Here is a 19,487-nt window from a genome sequence, read left to right on the forward strand (position 1 = left end):
CACTAATTTATGTGGTATATATCTCTCAATTGCTGTTGATACTATCTCTTTCAAAACATTCCACAACTTTTCTACACTTACATGATCAGATCAGAAGGAGTGAAGACTGTCTCTTAAAAAGGCGTTAAGAGCATTTTCATCAGCGTTTTTAAATAGATATACTTCGCGTTTTTTTATGGTTGTAGGTGTTATGGTATTCAGCCTAGCAGCAACTGCCTTGTGGTCGCTAATCCCTGAATTCGCCACAACACTCACTATCTGTCCAGGATTATTTGTTGCTAAAAGGTTAAGTATGCTTTCGCAACCATTTACGCTTCGAGTGGGCTCATGAACTAATTGTTCAAAATAATTTTCTGAGAAAGCATTCCGTACAATTTCGGATGATGTTTTATGCTGCCACTGGCTTTGAACGTATAGTTGTCCGGCATATCGAGAGTAGATAGAAGTCACCACCAAACATAATTTTATGAGCGGGGTGCTTATTTTAAGTGAGACTGAAGCTTTCTTTGAACTGTTCAGCAACTATGTCGTCTGAGTCGGGGGTCGGTAAAACAATCCAATTAATAGTTTAGTCAGATTGTCAGGTATAACCACTACCCATACTATTCCACATGAACTATCTACTTCAATTTCGCTACAAGGCAAACTACCTCTGACAGCAATAAATACTCCACCACCAACTGTATTTAATCTATCCTTTCTGAACACTGTTAGATCGTTTGAAATAATTTCGGCTGAACATATTTCCGGCTTTAGCCAGCTCTCTGTACCTACAACTATTTGAGCCTCAGTGCTTTCTATTAGGGCTTGGAGCTCTGGTTCTTTCCCAACACAGCTACGACAATTGACAACTACAATACCAATCGTTTCTACAACTACCTTACTGTGTTTTACCTGTTCACTTTGGCAGACACCCCTTCTGTGGTTCCCTGAGACCCTCTAACCTAAAAAACCGCCCAATCCCTTCCACACAGCCCCCACTACCCGTGTAGCTGCCTCCTGTGTGTAGTGGACTCCTGACCTATTAAGCGAAACCCGGAAACCCACCACCCGATGGCGCAAGTCAAGGAATCTGCAGCCTACATGGTCACAGAACCACCTGAGCCTCTGATTCAGACCCTCCACTCGGCTCTGCACGAAAGGACCACTTTTCGTTCTATCGACGGTGCTGCAGATGGTGAACTCCGCCTTAATCTCGGAAGCAAGACTGGCAGGGAAGTCTTTACCATTTCTGCTAGCGGGGGAGGTCACAGCAATGGACCGATCGGAGGACACGTGGGACATGCTCAACAGCTCTCACATCCCCACATCCGATCCCCCACAGTGACGCCCCTTGGCAGCAGCCTCAAGCTGTGTGCTGGAAGCCAATGCAGCCTGAAGCGGTGAGCGAAGGGTCGCCAGCTCAGCTCGCATCTGTACAGAACAATGACAGTTCCTATCCATTACTGCACTCCTGTTTGAAGCTCGTAAAAATATGTAAAAGCGAAGGGTGTACTCGCCTTAGTAGTAGCAGTAACTAGCGATGCACTCTCTCTGAAGATCTGACACTCATAAGAGTAGTATGAGTGACGTTGCACTTGAGACCACTTCCTGCTCCCCCACACAGTTGGTGTGCAGTGTATTGTCATTTGATATGAACAACATTGATTTTATGAACAACAGTGATTTCAGGTAGTAGCTGTAATAGTATTTGATTACACTACCATTATATTGTCACATAAGCAGCTGAGTAGCATAGTCACTGTAGTGTAGTGGTTATATTAGACTGTTCCATGGAGGGTCCTGAGTTCAAAACTCACCTGAACTGTAAAATTTTAGTTTCTGAGTTTAGTTCGAGCACAATCTAGAAGTATCCAAAAATGGCAAGAATGATTGTACTGGAATGTTCTGTAGCTGTATATGTACTGTGTGTGTTCTGGCCAGAGGCAGTTCGCTCCGTGCTCTTGTATGTGCAAGTACTGAATAAACCTTCGTTAAGAGAAGTTACTGTTCATGATTCATCTACTTACACCTTCCTCTATGTGACTATATTCTGGTGGATGCGCTTGGTATTGGAACTTGTGATACATTATCGACGACACAGTGGCTCCCATCAGGCCATGACAGAGCCGCCGTTTACATGGTGAGAAACCCGAGTTTGGGCCATATCCAACAGATCGCAATATATTGGAGACAGAAGAAGAAGAGGACATTATCATGACAGCAACTGTGTGTCACCACATGAGACATCCTTCCAGGTTCTCTGGTGGCAATGGCCAAGATCCGAACAAGTGGCTGAAGTTATATGAGCGTATAGCCAAATATAACAAATGGGATGACACTGTGTGTTTGGCTAACGTATTTTTCTGCTTGGAGGGCATTGCCAAGCAATGGTACGAGAACAAGGAGAAATTCACAAGCTGGGAAGTATTCCAGACGGAACTGCACAAGTATTTTGGTGACACACTACGTCGGAAGTGCAAGGCTGAAGATAAAGTGCAGGGAACAGTGTCCAGAAGAAACTACAGCATCCTACATTCAAGATGTCTTGGAGCTGTGTAAAATAGTGGATCCTAGAATGAAGGGGGAAGGCAAGGTTGCACATCTTATGAAGGGTGTTGCTGAGGACTTGTATCAAGCCCTACACCTGAATGAGGTTTCGACAGTAGACGACTTCATAAAATGGTGCCAGTATATCCAGACAATGCATCAAAAATGAATTACATGAAAGAAGTTTGAACGGCTTCCAAACGTCGTATCGATGTCTGTGATGGTGGAAGCAACTGATTTCACAAGTGTACTTAGATAGTGAGAGAGGAAGTTCAGAAGGCACTTGGATTGCACAGCAAGCAAAAAACCAAGACACGTCAAGAGATCATAAGGGAGGAAATGGAACAAACATTTAACCCAATCTCTCGTCCTTCATTTTCCTTTAAAACGGTAAAAGAAAAGTAGAGACCTAGGCGAAGTTACATTCCTACAGTGCCACATGAGAAACCTGTTCGGGCACCAAGGAACACTGACGTCTGTAGGACCCAGGATAACCAACCAGTATGTTTCCACTGTGGACGACTGGGACATGTGGTGTGCTGTTGTCGAAAAAGGCAGCGGATATTTGATGACACCCACGCCAGAAGACAGCAGACTGATCTTAGCTGATGCCAACTCCGAGAAAACGAAGATGAACAAAATGATGTGGGACCAGAATGACGTAGGTCACAATCGCTGCAAGCTAGCCGCTGGAGAGGACACTCCTCAACATGCTGATCAAGGTCTCCGTTGCTGTTTAGAAGCTTCAGCCGATCACCTAGCCGCCAAAACCTGGAAAACTAAAGAGTGTGACATTCCTTGGAGGTGAGGCCTCCAAAGAGAAAAATCCTCCGCTGTCGATCACTACATAAATTGATAGGAAACTACGTGGACACCCTCGTGGATGGCCATCAGCCCAAGCTCTTGTGGACTCTGGAGCATAATATTCAGTAATTTTGGAGAAGTACCGTCACCATTTGCAGAAAGCCGTATTCGTCAGCAAAAAAAAAAAAAAAAAAAAAAAAAAAAACTCTGCTGGAGGTGGCTAATGGGAAATATGTAAAACCTGCAGGAAGATGTCTTTCGTGTAGGTGTAAGTGGCCACACACAGCCCTTAGAATTCGTTATCTTACGAGAATGTAGCTCTGACATCATTCTCGGATGGGACTTTTTAAAAACTTCTCAGGCAATTATAGATTGGGGTTGCACTAAGATTATGCTAGACGAGATGAGATACTGTGGATAGGAAGATGTGCATCCGTGTGTTTGGACACTGTGTGCTGGATGATGTAATCATTACCGCAGTCAATGCTAGAAGGGTAGCTGTCATGTGTCATGCCATGCATCAACCCATGGATCTTGCAGTGAAATGCAAGAGAAGCATACCACTGAAGAATAACTTGGTCATCCCAGCCTCCGTCGTCTCGTTTAAGAAAGGGTTCGGTGAATTGTGGATAGTTAACTGTCGCCAAGAACCACAGATTCTTCCAAGATGCATGTGTGCAGCAAATGCTGAGCTGTTAATTGCAGAACAGCTAAGCATCATAGAAACTTCCCATGCCGAGTCTGTGGGCGAAATTAGCGCTACCACTACGAGACAAGATCTTTTAGCTCGACTATCACCATATCTCACTAAGGAACAACAGAAGACGCTACTTGCCATTCTTCAGGAGTTCTCTGAATGCTTCAATCCACAGGTGAAGAGCAAATTAGACAATTCGACAGTGAAACACCGGATTAGCACTGAAGACCATCAACCAATAGGCCAGAGAGCATACTGTGTGTCAGCAACAGAATGTCGAATAATTCGCAACAATGTAGAGAAAATTATTAAGAACATCATTCAGCCTTCGCAGAGCTCATGGTCATCACGAGTGCTTATCGCCAGGAAGAAGGATGGCAATTGGCGCTTTTGTGTTGATTACAGGAAGAACTAAAAAGGACATTTACACTCTTCCACGAATGGACGATACACTAGATTGTTTGAAGGGGGCTAAGTTTTTCTCAACCATGGACGTGTACTCGGGATACTGGCAAATTGAAGTAGATGAGGCTGGTCGTGAGAAAACTGCATTCATCATCCCTGAGGGCCTGTATGAGTTTAAAGTTAATGCCATTTGGTTTTGTATAATGCACAAGCAACTTTTGAACGAATGAGGGATAATATTCTAAGGCACCCAAAGAGGACTATGTGTCTCTGTTATTTATATGACATTATAAGTGTTCAGAGACATTTGATGAACACACAAAGACTGAAGGCTGCTCTTAAGTGTCTCCAACGAGCTGGACTGAAACTTAATCCAAGAGAGTGTTTCTTTGGAGCAAAATAAATCAAAATACTTTGACACCTTGTGTCAAACTAAGGTGTTTGGCCAAACCCAGGAAAGGTGAGAGCTATAACGGAATTTCCTATTCCTAAAAGTATGAGAGATGTGAGAAGCTTCCGCAGGTTGTGTTCTTATTACTATTGGTTCGTCAAAGACGTTTGTATCGAAGCCAGACCACTGCAAGAGTTTTTAAAAGCCGATGCTAAATTTATCTGGGGTGGTGCTGAAAAGAGACATATGATGCGCTGTGAAAATTGCAGACGACTGACCCTGTACTTGGTCTGTATGATGAGAGAACCTACGGAACTACACAAAGATGATAGTGGGTATATGATTGGCACTGTCCTAGTGCATATTTCGGATGGAAAAGAGGTTATATCCAATGCTTATAGGACACTTAACAAAAGCCGAGAAAACTACTCAGCTACAGAAAAAGAATGTCTTGCTGTGATCTGAGCCATGTGAACATTCCGACAGTATCTCTATGGAAGGCCATTCACAGTTACAGACTAAAATTCGCTTTGTTGGTTGACTGGTTTTAAGGATCCAACAGGACGACTCGCCAGGTGGGCACTATGTCTTTAAGAGCATGACATTACCATAGTTTACAAAAGTGGAAGAAAACACAAAGATGCCCACTGTCACTCAAGAAACCCTGTGCAAGACCGATGAAGATAGTAACTGTCTCCCTTCACTCCAGGATATCTCTGCTGATTAGAAGGACATCAAGATATCTCAAATTATGCTAGCCTTAAATCGGTCAGAGGATGTGCAAGGACAATTTAAGGTACTTAATGGATTACTTTGCAAGAAAAACTTTGATCTGTTTGGAAAGAGGTGGCTACTGGTGACTCCTAAACGCGCGCAGTTCAATGCTCTACAGAATGTCCATGTAACACGTGAGGCTGAATATTTAGGATTTATTAAGACATACGATAGGATCTGCAAGAGATTTTTCTGGCCAGGTTTATTTAGGAGTGTCCATCACTACGTGTCATGCTGTCGATAGTGCCAGAGGAAAGGCATTCCTCAGAAACCACCTGGCCAACTCATACTAATTCCACCAGCAGAAATGCCTTTCCAGCATGTTGGGATTGACCTCCTCTGACGATTTCGAATATCTGCTAGTGGCAATACATGGATTATTGTTTGCACTGATTATCTGACACGCTATGCCATTACAAAAGCCGTGAAAATAGCCGAAGCATCTGAGGTAGCCAAATTCATAGTGGAAGACATTGTATTAAAACACGGTGCTCCAAGGACATCAATTACGGATCAAGGGAAAGTTTTTCAATCGAGTCTTGTCACAGAGATAAACTGTCAGTGCAATATTACCCATCACATGACGAATGCCTACTATCCGCAAACTAATGGACTTACTGAACGCCTTAATAAGACCTTGGCTGACATGCTATCCGTGTTTGTCAATGTTGAGCAGAGCAACTGGGATGAGGTGCTGCCTTCTGTGACTTGCCTACAACACCGCCAAACAAGACACCACAGGATGTACGCTGTTTTTCCTTGTCCATGGGCGTGAGACGACTACGACTATGGACACTGTTTCCATTACATCCTGATGTCATGGACAATGACTACATTGGCCAGGAGTTAACTAGAACTGAGGAAGCTCAGCAGTCAGCTCGACTCCACATGCTGCAGGCTCAAGAAAACGATCGCCGAAGGTACGACATAAGCCACTGCCCTGATGTCTACTGGCCTGGTGACCTAGTCTGCATCTTCACTCCTTGTCTCTGAGAAGCTCCTCAGGCGCTACTTCGGATCTTATAAGGTTGTAAGACAGTTGTCTGATGTTACTTATGAAGCTGAAGATTTCGACCCTGGCACAAGATAACGAAAGATCAGAGATACGGTCCACGTCCTTTGAATAAAGCCCTATAAGGATGCTGCAACCTAGGGTAAATTTGAAGCTCCAACAACAGGCAACAAGTGGAAAGGTGACGAAGAACGAAGCGGCAAGGGAACTTCTAAGATCACGTCCAGGGCGAACATCGGGAGTCAGAGTATGCAGGACCGACAACTCGTTCTCGGACTAGGATGACGCTTTTCTCTTAAGGAGGCAGCAATGTTGCAGTAACAGCTGAATAGCACAGTCGCCATGGTGTAGTGGTTGCAATACTAGACTGTTACATGGAGGGGTGCTGAGTTCAAAACTCACCTGAACTGCAAAATTTTAATTTCTGTGTTTGGTTAGAGTACAATCTAGAAGTATCCACAAATGCCAAGAATCACTGTACTGGGATCTGTAGCTCTATATGTACTGTATGTGTTCTGGCCAGAGGCAGTTCGCTCTGCGTTTTTGTATTGAGAGTGCTGAATAAACCTTGGTTAAATGAAGTTAGTGTTCGTGATTCATCTACTTACACCTTCTTCTACATGATGGCATGCATGTGAAGATAATGAAGCTAGAAAATATTATGGAAAATAATTGCTCAGGGAGAAGGCTGAAACTGAAGATAATGAATTTTCAAAGGTGTTGTAATTAATTTTTTGCTGCCTCCCACTGAAATATACCACAGTGAACTTGTCACCCAGAATTTCGACCTGAAAAGAGAGCACTTAACCAGAACTACTATTTAGTTGTTAAGAAGTATTATGGTTGGGCTTCATATATCTGACACGTTTTATATAATATGGGAAGACTGTGAGTGTTTAAATGCATTTATTACAGATAATTTTTAACACAGACTCAGGTTTACCCATCCAGCATGAAAGTAAAATAGTTGGAGGAGGGTGCAAATAAAGAGGTAAGTTTAGAATTTATATGACTGCATGAAATTAATCATTGCTGTGTTGTGGTGAAAATAATGAGATGGTTATCAATTGTGTGTGTGTTCACTTCAGCAGTCCTTTTACTTTAGGGTAAAGATAACCAGACTTACAGTATTATAGTATGCCCCAGGTTGGAAACGAGGAAATAGGTAAAAGAGAATATTTTGTTACACTGTACCCCATGTGGATGTAAACATTATCTTTGAGCAGGTGAGGTAGTTTAGCTTGTGAGTTTGTAGAATTACTTATTTACATTATAAGCACAAATAAGAAATACATGAGATAGCATTAATGAAGTTATATGGTAATTGGTACCAAGTTTCAAGCATTGATTTCCTGTTTTAATGACCAATTCCCTTAATGGTTCCGTGTATATAAACTCCAGGATCGGATGTTTTTATTCGCCATGTGATACTGCTGTGACAGTTACAGAATAATTGAAGGAAAATCTACACAAAGTAGTGCAGAAAAAGCAGGTGATCCTAACCTGAGTAGAGACTGAGATGTCTGTGCATACATTGCAGGTGGTGTGTACAGGCAGTCTTGTGAAGTACTTTTGAATAGTTTTCTGAAAACTGTCGTAAGATGCGACTTTGACAGCCCACACAGAATTGAAATACTTTAGACCTTACAACTATGAACAGGTGTGCCCTTCAAAATGGTATTAGCGCAGAGAGGGGTTAGTGATCATGATGCCAGTGCAGCAACAATGCTAAATGAAGTTAATGAATCCTTCAAGAAGCCTAGGAGAATAATTTGCTAGAAAGAGCAAATAAGTAGCTGTTAGCATCCCATTTAGACAATGGACAATGGGTGAATATCCTTTACTTCCAATATGGTGTACATAGAGGAATATGGGCAAATGTTATATGGACTGTTAATCACACAGTGAATAAGTATGTGGTGAGTAACTGGATTACAGACAGTAAATTTGAAAATGCTGAGGAAGCAGACTGTTGTACACTCAGATCAAAAAAGTATTCTTAGTGGTGACAGGCAAGAGTTAGTGGTAATTGTATGTCTGTAGAAAGATCTACGCATGAAACATACAACTACCACCATCATACATGAGCAAAAGATTTTACAGAGAACATGAGACATTTCTGGTCAAAGACTTCTATCCAGGCAGTCATTGACCAGTCTGGTGTAGCTTTGGAGGAAAGCAGATGATGATCACTAACCCCTCTCTGTATAGAGTTTTCAAGTTTGTGCAGGAGGATCATTTAAACATATTGTTTCACTGTCACACAGACTCCTGTATTGGGGACATAGTAATACATGCCCTGGAGTAGAGAAGCAACTGAAAGAGTTGAAAACAAAGTAGTTGTGTCCATTGTAATTATCCGGGCTGTTATGCCGTGGTCGGTTGATGATTTCTGTGTCGATTCCCAACGTTTCGTCTCCGACTGCGGGAGACATCTTCAAGGGGGTCCGTAGCTCGATGGAAGGTCCGACACACCCACTGGCTCGCTACTGACTGTAGTAGCAAGTCAGTGGGTGTGTTGGACCTTCCATAGAGCTACGGACCCCCTTCAAGATGTCTCCCGCAGTCGGAGACGAAACGTTGGGAATCGACACAGAATTCATCAACCAACCACACCATAAGAGCCCGGATAATTATAATGGACATGATATTTCCAGCCGTGAAAGTCTACATTAAACAAAGTAGTTGCCATGTCCAAATGGAATCACAAATCATTTGTCCAGAGAGTACTCTACAGCATTGGCCTCTTACTTACCTTGCATTTATTGCAGATTTCTCACCTCTTGCAAACAGCCAGGCAGCTGGGAAAAAGTTCAGGTGGCTTCTGTATATAAGAATGGTAAAAGAACGTACCTGCAAAATTACAGACCAATATCATAACACTTACTTGCTCCAGAGTTCCTGAACATATCCTTAGTTCAAATATAATTAATTTGTTTGAGACGGAAATGTTTTTCCACAAATCAGCATGGATATTGTGCAATACTCATTTTTGTCTTCCGTCATATTATATACTGCTAACCATGGATGAAGGACAACAGGCTAGATTCCACATTCCTACATTTCTGAAAAGCATTTGACACAGGGCCCCATGGCATACTGTTAATGGAGGTATGAGCATATAGAATAGGTTCCACAATATGTGAATGGCGTGAAGACCTCTCAAGTAACAGAGGCCAGTACTTTGACCTCAACAGTGACTGTTTCTCAAAGATGTTTTATAAGATCATTCTTACTATGTGTATATGAAATGATCTGATGAGCAGCATTCTGTGTCTTTTAGCTGATGAAATTGTGTGTGGGAAAGGGTCATCACTGACTTAAAAGGATACAAGATAATTTGGACAAGCTTTTTATTTGTTATGATGAATGCCAGGTATAGAAATATTACAGTGAACGCAGATGAGTAGGATAAGCAATCCCACAATGTTGTTATACAACATCATTATCATTCAGATTGACATAGTCTGATCAATGAAATGTCTAGGTATGAAATAGCAAAGTGATATGAAATGGAACAAGTACATAAGGATGGTAGTAGAATTGGGAATGATCAACTTTCTTTGTATTGGGAGAACTGTGGTTCATCTGTAAAGGACACCAAATACAGCACGATAGAAATGCCTAGTAGTAGTACAAGATACCATCCACCATGCACCATTTGGTTGCTTGCAGAGTTTTTATGTAGATATAGATGTACAGCAGCCAGAAAGAAGCTAGTCAAGTTGCAGATTCCATGTCGAATGCATTCTCATGCTTTTTATGTTTGGAAAGTCCCTTTGTAAGGCTAATAAGTTGTTAATTGGAGTATGTGACAGAGCCACGGATCAGTCATCTGCTTGTGTCATTAAGGGAATACATGAGAGAAAAGTAAACATAAAATTAAACTAGAGGTAAAACTGTCATCAACCTGGATGTTTTAAAACCTGCTGTTCTCTGCTACACACAGTCCTACAGACTACCATATGCTGTTGCCATCTCCACCTCCAAACTGATTTACCCAACCAGTTACGAAGTTCCTGCAGTTCAATGATCTAGGACCTTTGAATTTGTAGCATCACAATTACCCATTGAGCTACAAGAAAGGGGCAGAATCAATTGGCAATAAAGTCCAGAGTGATTCTCATTAGGTAATAATAGCATTGGGGACATAATATGAAAAAAAGAAACTGGAATAAATACTTACATAGTCTTAGATTCCATATGGAATGCACACCAAAAGTAGATGCTGAGCACAGGGGAGGCCACATGAACATAAAGTGCTGTTAGTAGATGCAGGCACACGAAAAATGGTACTGAACTGACCCCTCTCTGCCATCAGAATAGTTCATTTATGGAACAGTGGTCTGTCACATGTATAGAAAAAAAGCAAAGACCATTCCGGTCTGTAAGAAAAGTCACGGGAAATATGTGCAAAACTGCAGACATGGTGTAAAAACTTGTTAAATGATATTGTAATTCTGTATGAATGCTCTACTTGAAAAAAAAAAAAAATCATCTGCAAGAATGGAAATGGATCCCATAATTACTGGTCACATGATACTGTTTTGGCTGCTTAATCACAGTGCTGCCACAATGTAGTCAGCCTGAAAAATGATGCCATAGTTCTGAAGTTCTATATGTGGGACAGCTAGCTAATTGGATGTGCCTTTCAAAGAATAGGGACTTCTGCTATGCAGTTAGTTGTTATCTTACACTTCAAGTTACATGCAAGCAGTAAGATTCATTTGAACTGAATGGTGCGAATGGATAGGTGTGAAGTACCCACCATTACCACGTGGAAAGTATACAAATACTTTCCCTTGTGATGATTCCCAACAGTCATAGCTAACACACAAAGTGTATGGAATAAAAATGAGTGTTTCCATAACTGCCTACTTATTTTTGACAAAAAGTATTTTAAGTATAGTTATATGTTGGAAATATATAAATGTAATTGAATCTGAGACTCCTACTTTATAGCATGTGTTTGCATTTATTGCACAAATTTCATATGCATTCTTACCTTCCCCTCCACTCTCAACCCAGTGGTGTCTCACCTGACCCTTCAGTGTACATTCCTTGCCTTGCTAGATATATCAAGGGTTTCTGCTTCAGGTTTCAGCCAAGTTTCAATTCCAAGAGTATTTTGAACGTGACAACTTTCCTGGAGGGCATTAAATTCAGGAGTTACAGATAAATCAAGAATTTGCTTTAAAATTTTGATTGTAGTATGGTCTTTACTTTGTATGCAGTCTGATTTCTGTATCTCTGCACTGACTCACGTGCATTCATCAGAGGACGTCAAACTAGCCGAGGTGTGGCCGAGCAGTTCTAGGCGCTTTAGTCTGGAACCACGCGACCGCTACGGTCGCAGGTTCGAATCCTGCCTCGGGCATGGATGTGTGTGTGTCCTTAGGTTAGTTAGGTTTAAGTAGTTCTAAGTTCTAGGGGACTAATGACCTCAGATGTTAAGTCCCATAGTGCTGAGAGCCATTTTTTAACCTCAAACTACTGCCTACCTAAAAAAAGTGCTTTTTGTAGTGCTCACCTAACCCATCAAGTATTCATACAATTCTCCACTTCATACTGCATGTTCAGCGGTCTGCAGTCGTGACAGTCAAGTAATCGATGAAGTCTTTGAGACCCTCCACTCACTCCAAACCAAAGGACTCCAATCAATTCTGGGAATGCTGCTGCAAACTGGATGTGCTGCATGCACTCCATGTGTGTGTCAAGGGCTCTTTGGTGTTAGTGCTACTTGCCCATATAAACTGAGGATGGCCTCAGAACCCAAACGATGGGCATCATTGGTGCCACAACTTGCAGACAGCTGCACGCTTCATGTTTGATAACTACAGGCAGGACATTCTCCACATCTCAGATGAGGCCCTCTGGCAGACATTCAGTAAACATTGGATTCATTTCCAGTCCTGGGCGCCATTTCCCTAAGGAGCTCCATAATGCATTTGGCATTGGAGCTCCTGATTAACTAGAAAATGCCTCTCTACTTGTGGCTGTTTCGAGCCTGATGAATGAACACCAGCCAGTCCACTCACAGGGTTAATGGGCGAGGCCAGCCTCCACATTCACTCTCTTCCTCAAACAGCGCTATCAGTTACCACCCATCCCTCATCATTTGGTGAGGACAGCTCAGCCACATTGGGTACACCACAAGGTGTCTTGACAGCAGAGCCAGTGGGCAAAATAGGTGGCATCCCATGTGACGAGCTAGATTCTGTGCCACCGCTAGTACAATAGGCAGCAGTCTGAATGATGTTGAACATGGCAAAAAGCATCTTCAGCTGTTTGTGAATTGAGGCCAGCTCCATCTGCAAATGGTGTGGACACATTATATCCATTCTAGTACTACTGTTCAAGAAGTAACTATAAAACACAGAGGGAGCAGTATATCTAACTTGCTAGAAAGCAGTATATCTAACTTGCTATTGTTCTGGTGTTTTGCTAATGCAGCCTGCCTGTGGCTAATGCACTACTGCGCTGTGTAGGTGTTCGTTCAAAAGAATTGTGAGCTGTGCAACATACTGCAAATACACTTTAATGTTACTAAAATATGTGATTGCACCTCAAAACATATATCAGAAGCAACACCAATTAAATTATGGTATTGTTAGCAGTTGAATAATGTACCAGCTTAATCTTTTTTTTAAAAATGACTGTAACCTAATGTGTACTTGCTAATAGGTTTTGACCGCTATGGATGTTGTTGCAGCCAGAATTGGGCTCCTCAATAATGCTACATTCCATGAGCAGAGATTTTTAAATAAACAAGGTCATGAAAGTTAGCCCAAAGTAAAGTTACATATTTTTGCTCAACGTAAATGGAAGGAGTCACCGTAACTGCAAAATAAATTTTTATTCATATGTAATCTCTACACAGATCAAATATGCATCTGTCTTCTATTCTTTTGGACATGTCCTAGGGGACGGACACTATTTTGATCCTGCAGTCACAATGACTCAGTTGAAAATTTGTGCTGTACCAGGATTTGAATTGGAGTGTTGTGCTGACAAGCAGATGCACTGACGACTATACCATCTGGACACAGTGGTCATCACATCTGCATGGACTACTCTAGCATTCTTCCTGTCAGAGCCAAAGTCTCAACTTATTTACCCACTACTGATGCAGCGCTCATGCTCATGATCCTCTTTACACATGGTGTCTCAACGGATGCTGTAAGAGTGTGGTGTGCGTCTACTCTGAAAGGTTCATTGGTTGACATCACCTTAATTACATATGTGGTGTCCATTCTTTCGGACATGTCAATGTGTTCTCTAGTCCTGTTCCAACAATCTGAACATTCGCTGCCAGAATGGCAAATGTACTTTTGGCCACTTCTAAGTCACACTGGTGATGTTTTCCCCTGAGCTAGGTTTTCGACAGATGTTTGTCTAAGTCACATGACCGTGACAGCTACAGCAGGGTTAAGATGAATGACAAAGTTAGTAAATGAGGGCAGCGCTCTCACGTTTCCACAAATAAGGAAAAGCTAAATATAGATAGAGAAAAGCTTACAATATTGGTTTCCACACAGAAACACCCCGTAAAAGAAAATTATTAACACAAATGTATTTATGCACCTACTCATACTGCTACTGCAGAAGTGCTGTATTGTTCTGCACACATTGTGACACTCAATTAGCTTTTTTTTTTCTTTTCTTTCTTTACAGCAAATGCCATGAGAATCTTGCAGTTGAGTAGCCCAAAAATTAAATATATTGTGCCAGTACTTTTGTAGGGATAAATTAATGATATTGGATCTACATCTACATCTACATTTATACTCCGCAAGCCACCCAACGGTGTGTGGCGGAGGGCACTTTACGTGCCACTGTCATTACCTCGCTTTCCTGTTCCAGTCGCGTATGGTTCGCGGGAAGAACGACTGTCTGAAAGCCTCCGTGTGCACTCTAATCTCTCTAATTTTACATTCATGATCTCCTCGGGAGGTATAAGTAGGGGGAAGCAATATATTCGATACCTCATCCAGAAACGCATCCTCTCAAAACCTGGCGAGCAAGCTACACCGCGATGCAGAGCGCCTCTCTTGCAGAGTCTGCCACTTGAGTTTGTTAAACATCTCCGTAACACTATCACGGTTACCAAATAACCCTGTGACGAAACGCGCCGCAGATGCAGAGAAAGTCCACCCATCACGTAGGAGATTTCACAAAAATCATTAAAGAACAAATATGGATGTAATAAGAGGGAAATTGCAGTAAAATTTACTTTGGTGGCACACCTAGGCATTCACTGACAGCTATAATTGTACGAAGTGTGTGGCTGCATCATTACACCATTTGACTAGGTGAAGTAGTGGAGAGTAAACCAGCTGTGAATTTGCACGCTACTGCACATCAAACAAGTGGTCACCGCTTTTTACATCAAAGGCCATTTCTTGTGCCTGTTCATTATAGAGGAAAATTTGTCTTTTGTTTTGAGGTACTAGGAAAAAGAACATGGGTGTCCAGATGACATATACGTGATTTGTTTTCTGTGACTTCTGAAGGATTGCTAGTGGTGCAAGCAAAATGATTATATATATTTTTATTTGTACACATTTAGAACAAATTCACTATTACATTCAAATGTAAAATAATTAAATTTGTAACTTATATGGCATCCTCTCCTCTGGAGAGTAGCAGAAAGTTTTCATGATATCTTACATGTTTTATATTTTGCAGAATGAAGGAACTTTTATTTAAGGAAAAGTAATTGAGTTCTTGGCTTCACCTGGGTATGCATTTACCAAATTCTAACCTCTCGCCCCATGTGCCTCTTCTCCCTTCTGTGTCCACTGTGGAAAGCACCACACTCCCTGCTTACCAGTTTACACTGTTTTCTAGAGAGTGAACAAGATACAAGAATACAAGACTCAGGACAAACCTACTGGCAAAGAAGCCAAAAAGGTAGTTCAAGTAGTTGCTCCAGCATGTACAACAATGCCACATGCTACAGATAAAAAGACATTGCCCCTCTGCCAATGGTACTCCTGCCTTTTAATTTTTTCTGTAGTGAGCCCTCAGGGCCACTCAACCATCCCTGCCTTCCTGATGGTTTGGGGGCTCCCCTTTTGCTGCTTTCTCCACACCTGCTTTGGGAACGATAACTTCCCATCCTCTAGGGACATTTGTCCCCCACCTCCCAGCCTGAGATGAATAAGCTGCTTCTTGCTTCTCTTCCCAGGAAGGGGTCCTCAGGGACACTCCTCCCCTGGGTTGCACTGGTCTACAACTGGACACCAGCAAGTGGCTGAAGGAGCCACAGACTTTGTTGCACTGCTTCATGATCATCATCTTTACATGAAACTGATTCAGAAAAGCCCTTGCCATCATCAAAATCCTCTAAGGAGAGGAAAGACAAGAAAAATGCTTCAAGGAGGAGGAACTTCCAGTGCACACCCTGTCACCTGTTCGACTCCTGTGGCCAAGGCAGAAATTCCAGCAACCCCTGAGGCCCCAGTTTGCATTACACAATGAAACCCATAATGGAGTTTGAACATACGTTCTGGATACACTATATAGCAAACTTCTGGCTCTTGATACATCTTTGGAGGCTTTGGCTCTTCTGGTAAGTGCATTTCAGCATAGTAATGTCTGCAGTGTTTACCTCCCTCCTGATTATAAAGCATCTCATGACATATTGTTTGGTTTCTCAGCCCCCCCATCCCGCCCCCCCCTCCCAATCTTTCCTAATCGTGGGCAGTTTCAATACACACAACCCTTTGTGGGTTTTAACCATGATGACTGATGGTCGTAATGACCTCGTAAACTTAATGGCGCAACTTCAACTTTGCCTCTTAAATACTGATACCCCGCACACTTCAGCATGGCACACAGAATTTTCTGTCATTAACCTTTTCATTTGCAGCCCTTAGCTTCTCCCATCCATCCACTGGGAAGTTAATGATGATGTGTGTGGTAGTGAGTATTCCATAATCTTCCTGTGCCACCCATAATCTTCCTGTCCCCCCCCCCTCAGCATCACTACCCTGTATGTGTGCACAGATGGGCTCTCAACATTGCTGACTGGAGTGCTTTCGCCTTTCATGTTGACCTTGACTCCCCGCTGCATGGAGACATCAACAAGGCTATCCAGAATTGATTTGGCAGCTGATTTTAGAGTCCCCTCTTCCTCGGGCCTGCTCTGACAGAAGAGTACCTTGGTGATCATCAGCAATTACAGAGGCCATTAGCGATAGTTGGCTGGCTATCCAGCACCATTAGTGGCACCAATCGCTGGAGCATCCTATTTACTTTAATCGGCTTCATACCCCACTCTACCACTTGATGAAATGACATAAACAAGAATGCTCGTAACAGCATATTTCAACCATTGGACCACTAACCTCTCCTTCGCAGGTTTGACCTAAGAGACATGTCTACATATACCAGACACTAGTAGGTGTATCTGCTATTACCTTGAAATTGCCCTGTCTGCACACCATTGCCCAACATTTTGCCCTGCATATGCTAGTCTCAGCATATGAGAATTATCAACCTGTCTTTCATGTTCTCAAGCAATGGGTCGAACAAAAGCAATTATCTTTTACTATATGCCATCTGGAGCTGTATAAATCTACATTCATTGAGTGGAAATTCATCAGTGTCCTAGTCCTCTGCCCTGATACAGCCCCAGGTACAGGTCACATCCACAACCAAATGATCAGGCACATATCAGTGGATTGTCAGCATCATATACTTACCATCTGTAACTGGATCTGGACTGAGGGCCAGTTCCCATTACAACACTTAGAAAGCGTCATTGTCACAGTGCTGAAACTGGGTAAGCACTTCTAGAGACAGGCAGTTATCGCCCAGTCAGTTTCACCAATGTTATCCATAAACTGCTTGAATGCGCAATAAACTGGCAGCTGTGTGGCTCCTTGAGTCTTGGGGTCTTCTGGCTGCATCCCAGGGTGGTTTTTGCTGACTGCTTGTGCCTCTTACTATTGCTCCTCTAGTGTGGGCTTCGCTGAATGTAGACTGCAAGGCACCATACAAAAGATGTGATCATGGGCGCTCACCCATGGCCTTTCGTTTCCAGCTTCCAAGACTCATGTCATGTATTTCTGTCCATATCGTATGGCTCATCCACAGCCAGAACTTCATCTTGATGATGAACTACTGAATGTGGCAGGAACTTATTGTTTTTTAGGACTGGTCCTTGGTTCTTAGTTGACAGCATTCTCGATCTTTTGCAGTGTAAGTGAAAGTGCTTGCTACACCTGTCCCCTGAGGAACATAAGCAGGGATGCAGAGTGCACTACCCTTCTGCAGCTTTATAAAGCCATGATACCACGCTGTCTTGGTTATGGAAGTGTGGCATATGGTTCGGTATCATCCTCATCATTGCGGGTACAGAATCTGATACACCACTGTGGGGTTTGATTTGCAACAGGGCCTTTTGAACTAGACCTATGGACAGATTATTCATAGAGGCTGGGGTCCATTTATTGTGTATCAGGTGCCAACAACAGCTTCTCAGTTATGCTACCTATGTTTCAAACTCCCCTACGCATCTAAACTAACATCCCCTCTTTCCAAACACGGAAACCCATCTTCCACAATGGTCGCCCAGATCAGGGATTTTGATCGCAGTTCACACCCTGTCTTTCCCCTCTGAACTAGTTATTTCTTTCTCCACCTTTCCTGTGAGTCCACTCATGTTCACCTCTGTGGGGAACCCATTGGTCACAGCTTTGTCTTCACCCATCATCAGGTCCAAAAGACACGGTCTCTCCCGAGGCCCTCTGCTATCAATTTTTCTGCATCCTTGGTACATCATGGAGTTCAGCAGTATTCTATACTGATTGCTTGATGGTTGCTGATCACATGGGCTTTGCTTACACAGTCACAGGTCATACTGAACTGCCTTCCATGCCAGAAGTTGTAGTGTTGCTAGCCCTCTCTCATTCTGTTGAGCATATCCTTTCCTCCGTTGGTGGGCCCTTCATCTGCAGCAACCTCTTGACCAGTTTTAAAGCTCTCAACCAGAATTACCCTTGGCATCCCATGGTCATTGCTAACCAGTATTCCCAGTATGCCTTTGAGCAATGTGCATGCTCAGTGACAATTATTTGGACTCTGGGTCATGTTGGGATCTATGGGAATGAACTTGCTGATAGCTTGGCTAAACTGGCTACCAGTAAACCGGTTCTGGTAATCAGTATTCTGGAAACAGACCTGTGATTGGTATCACACCATCAAGTTTTAGGAACCTGAAATATGGAATGGATCACTCTGACTTCAGACTACCAGTGATAAAGGAGACGATAAATTTGTGGAGGTCGTCCATGCATGTGTCTCATAAGGATTCTGCTGTCCTTATCCAGCTCTACATCAGCTGTACCTGGCTGACTTCCAGTCATCTCCTCCAGTGCCACCCCACAGTCTTTATTCCCATTCAACAGTGGCAGAATCTTAATCTCCCTGACTCGCTACACATGGTGTTAAGAGACAATTTTTCAATGAATGACTTAGTTTTATGTTTTATTCATGAGGAGAGCTTTTACCACTCTGTTTAAGGGAGGGCAACTTAACCTTATTGGCCCATTGAGGGGTTGGCAGAACACTATATTGCCATCTCTGCCCAGACCAGGCTGCGGCTATCTAGGCTTGGTGGACCAGTGTGGTTCTCACCCTACCTGCTCTTTAACTCTTCTTCCCTCCTCTTGCATTAATCTTTTGTCTCTGTACTTCTTTTGCTCTGTCTGTGTTGTTAGTCTTTCCTAGGCAGTTTCTGAGCAGAGTATCTCTGGTTAGTGGTGTGGACTGGGGGATGTATGTCCCCTCATTGCATTCTGCTCTCCAGTGCTTCCGGCTGCTCCCTAAATGGGGCTCCTTAGCTGTCTTTCGTCCTCTCTCTACTG

The 19,487-nt window shown here is 42.8% G+C and overlaps 1 protein-coding gene across 2 annotated transcripts in view; it reads left to right on the forward strand.

Annotated features, from left to right (window-relative positions):
- The window catches only part of LOC126213405 (zinc finger protein 431-like), a 185,830-nt gene that overhangs the window by 25,119 nt on the left and 141,224 nt on the right, over positions 1–19,487 (forward strand). The window lies entirely within an intron of this gene.

Source organism: Schistocerca nitens, chromosome 11 (assembly GCF_023898315.1).
Source record: "Schistocerca nitens isolate TAMUIC-IGC-003100 chromosome 11, iqSchNite1.1, whole genome shotgun sequence".
Classification (NCBI taxonomy): domain Eukaryota; kingdom Metazoa; phylum Arthropoda; class Insecta; order Orthoptera; family Acrididae; genus Schistocerca; species Schistocerca nitens.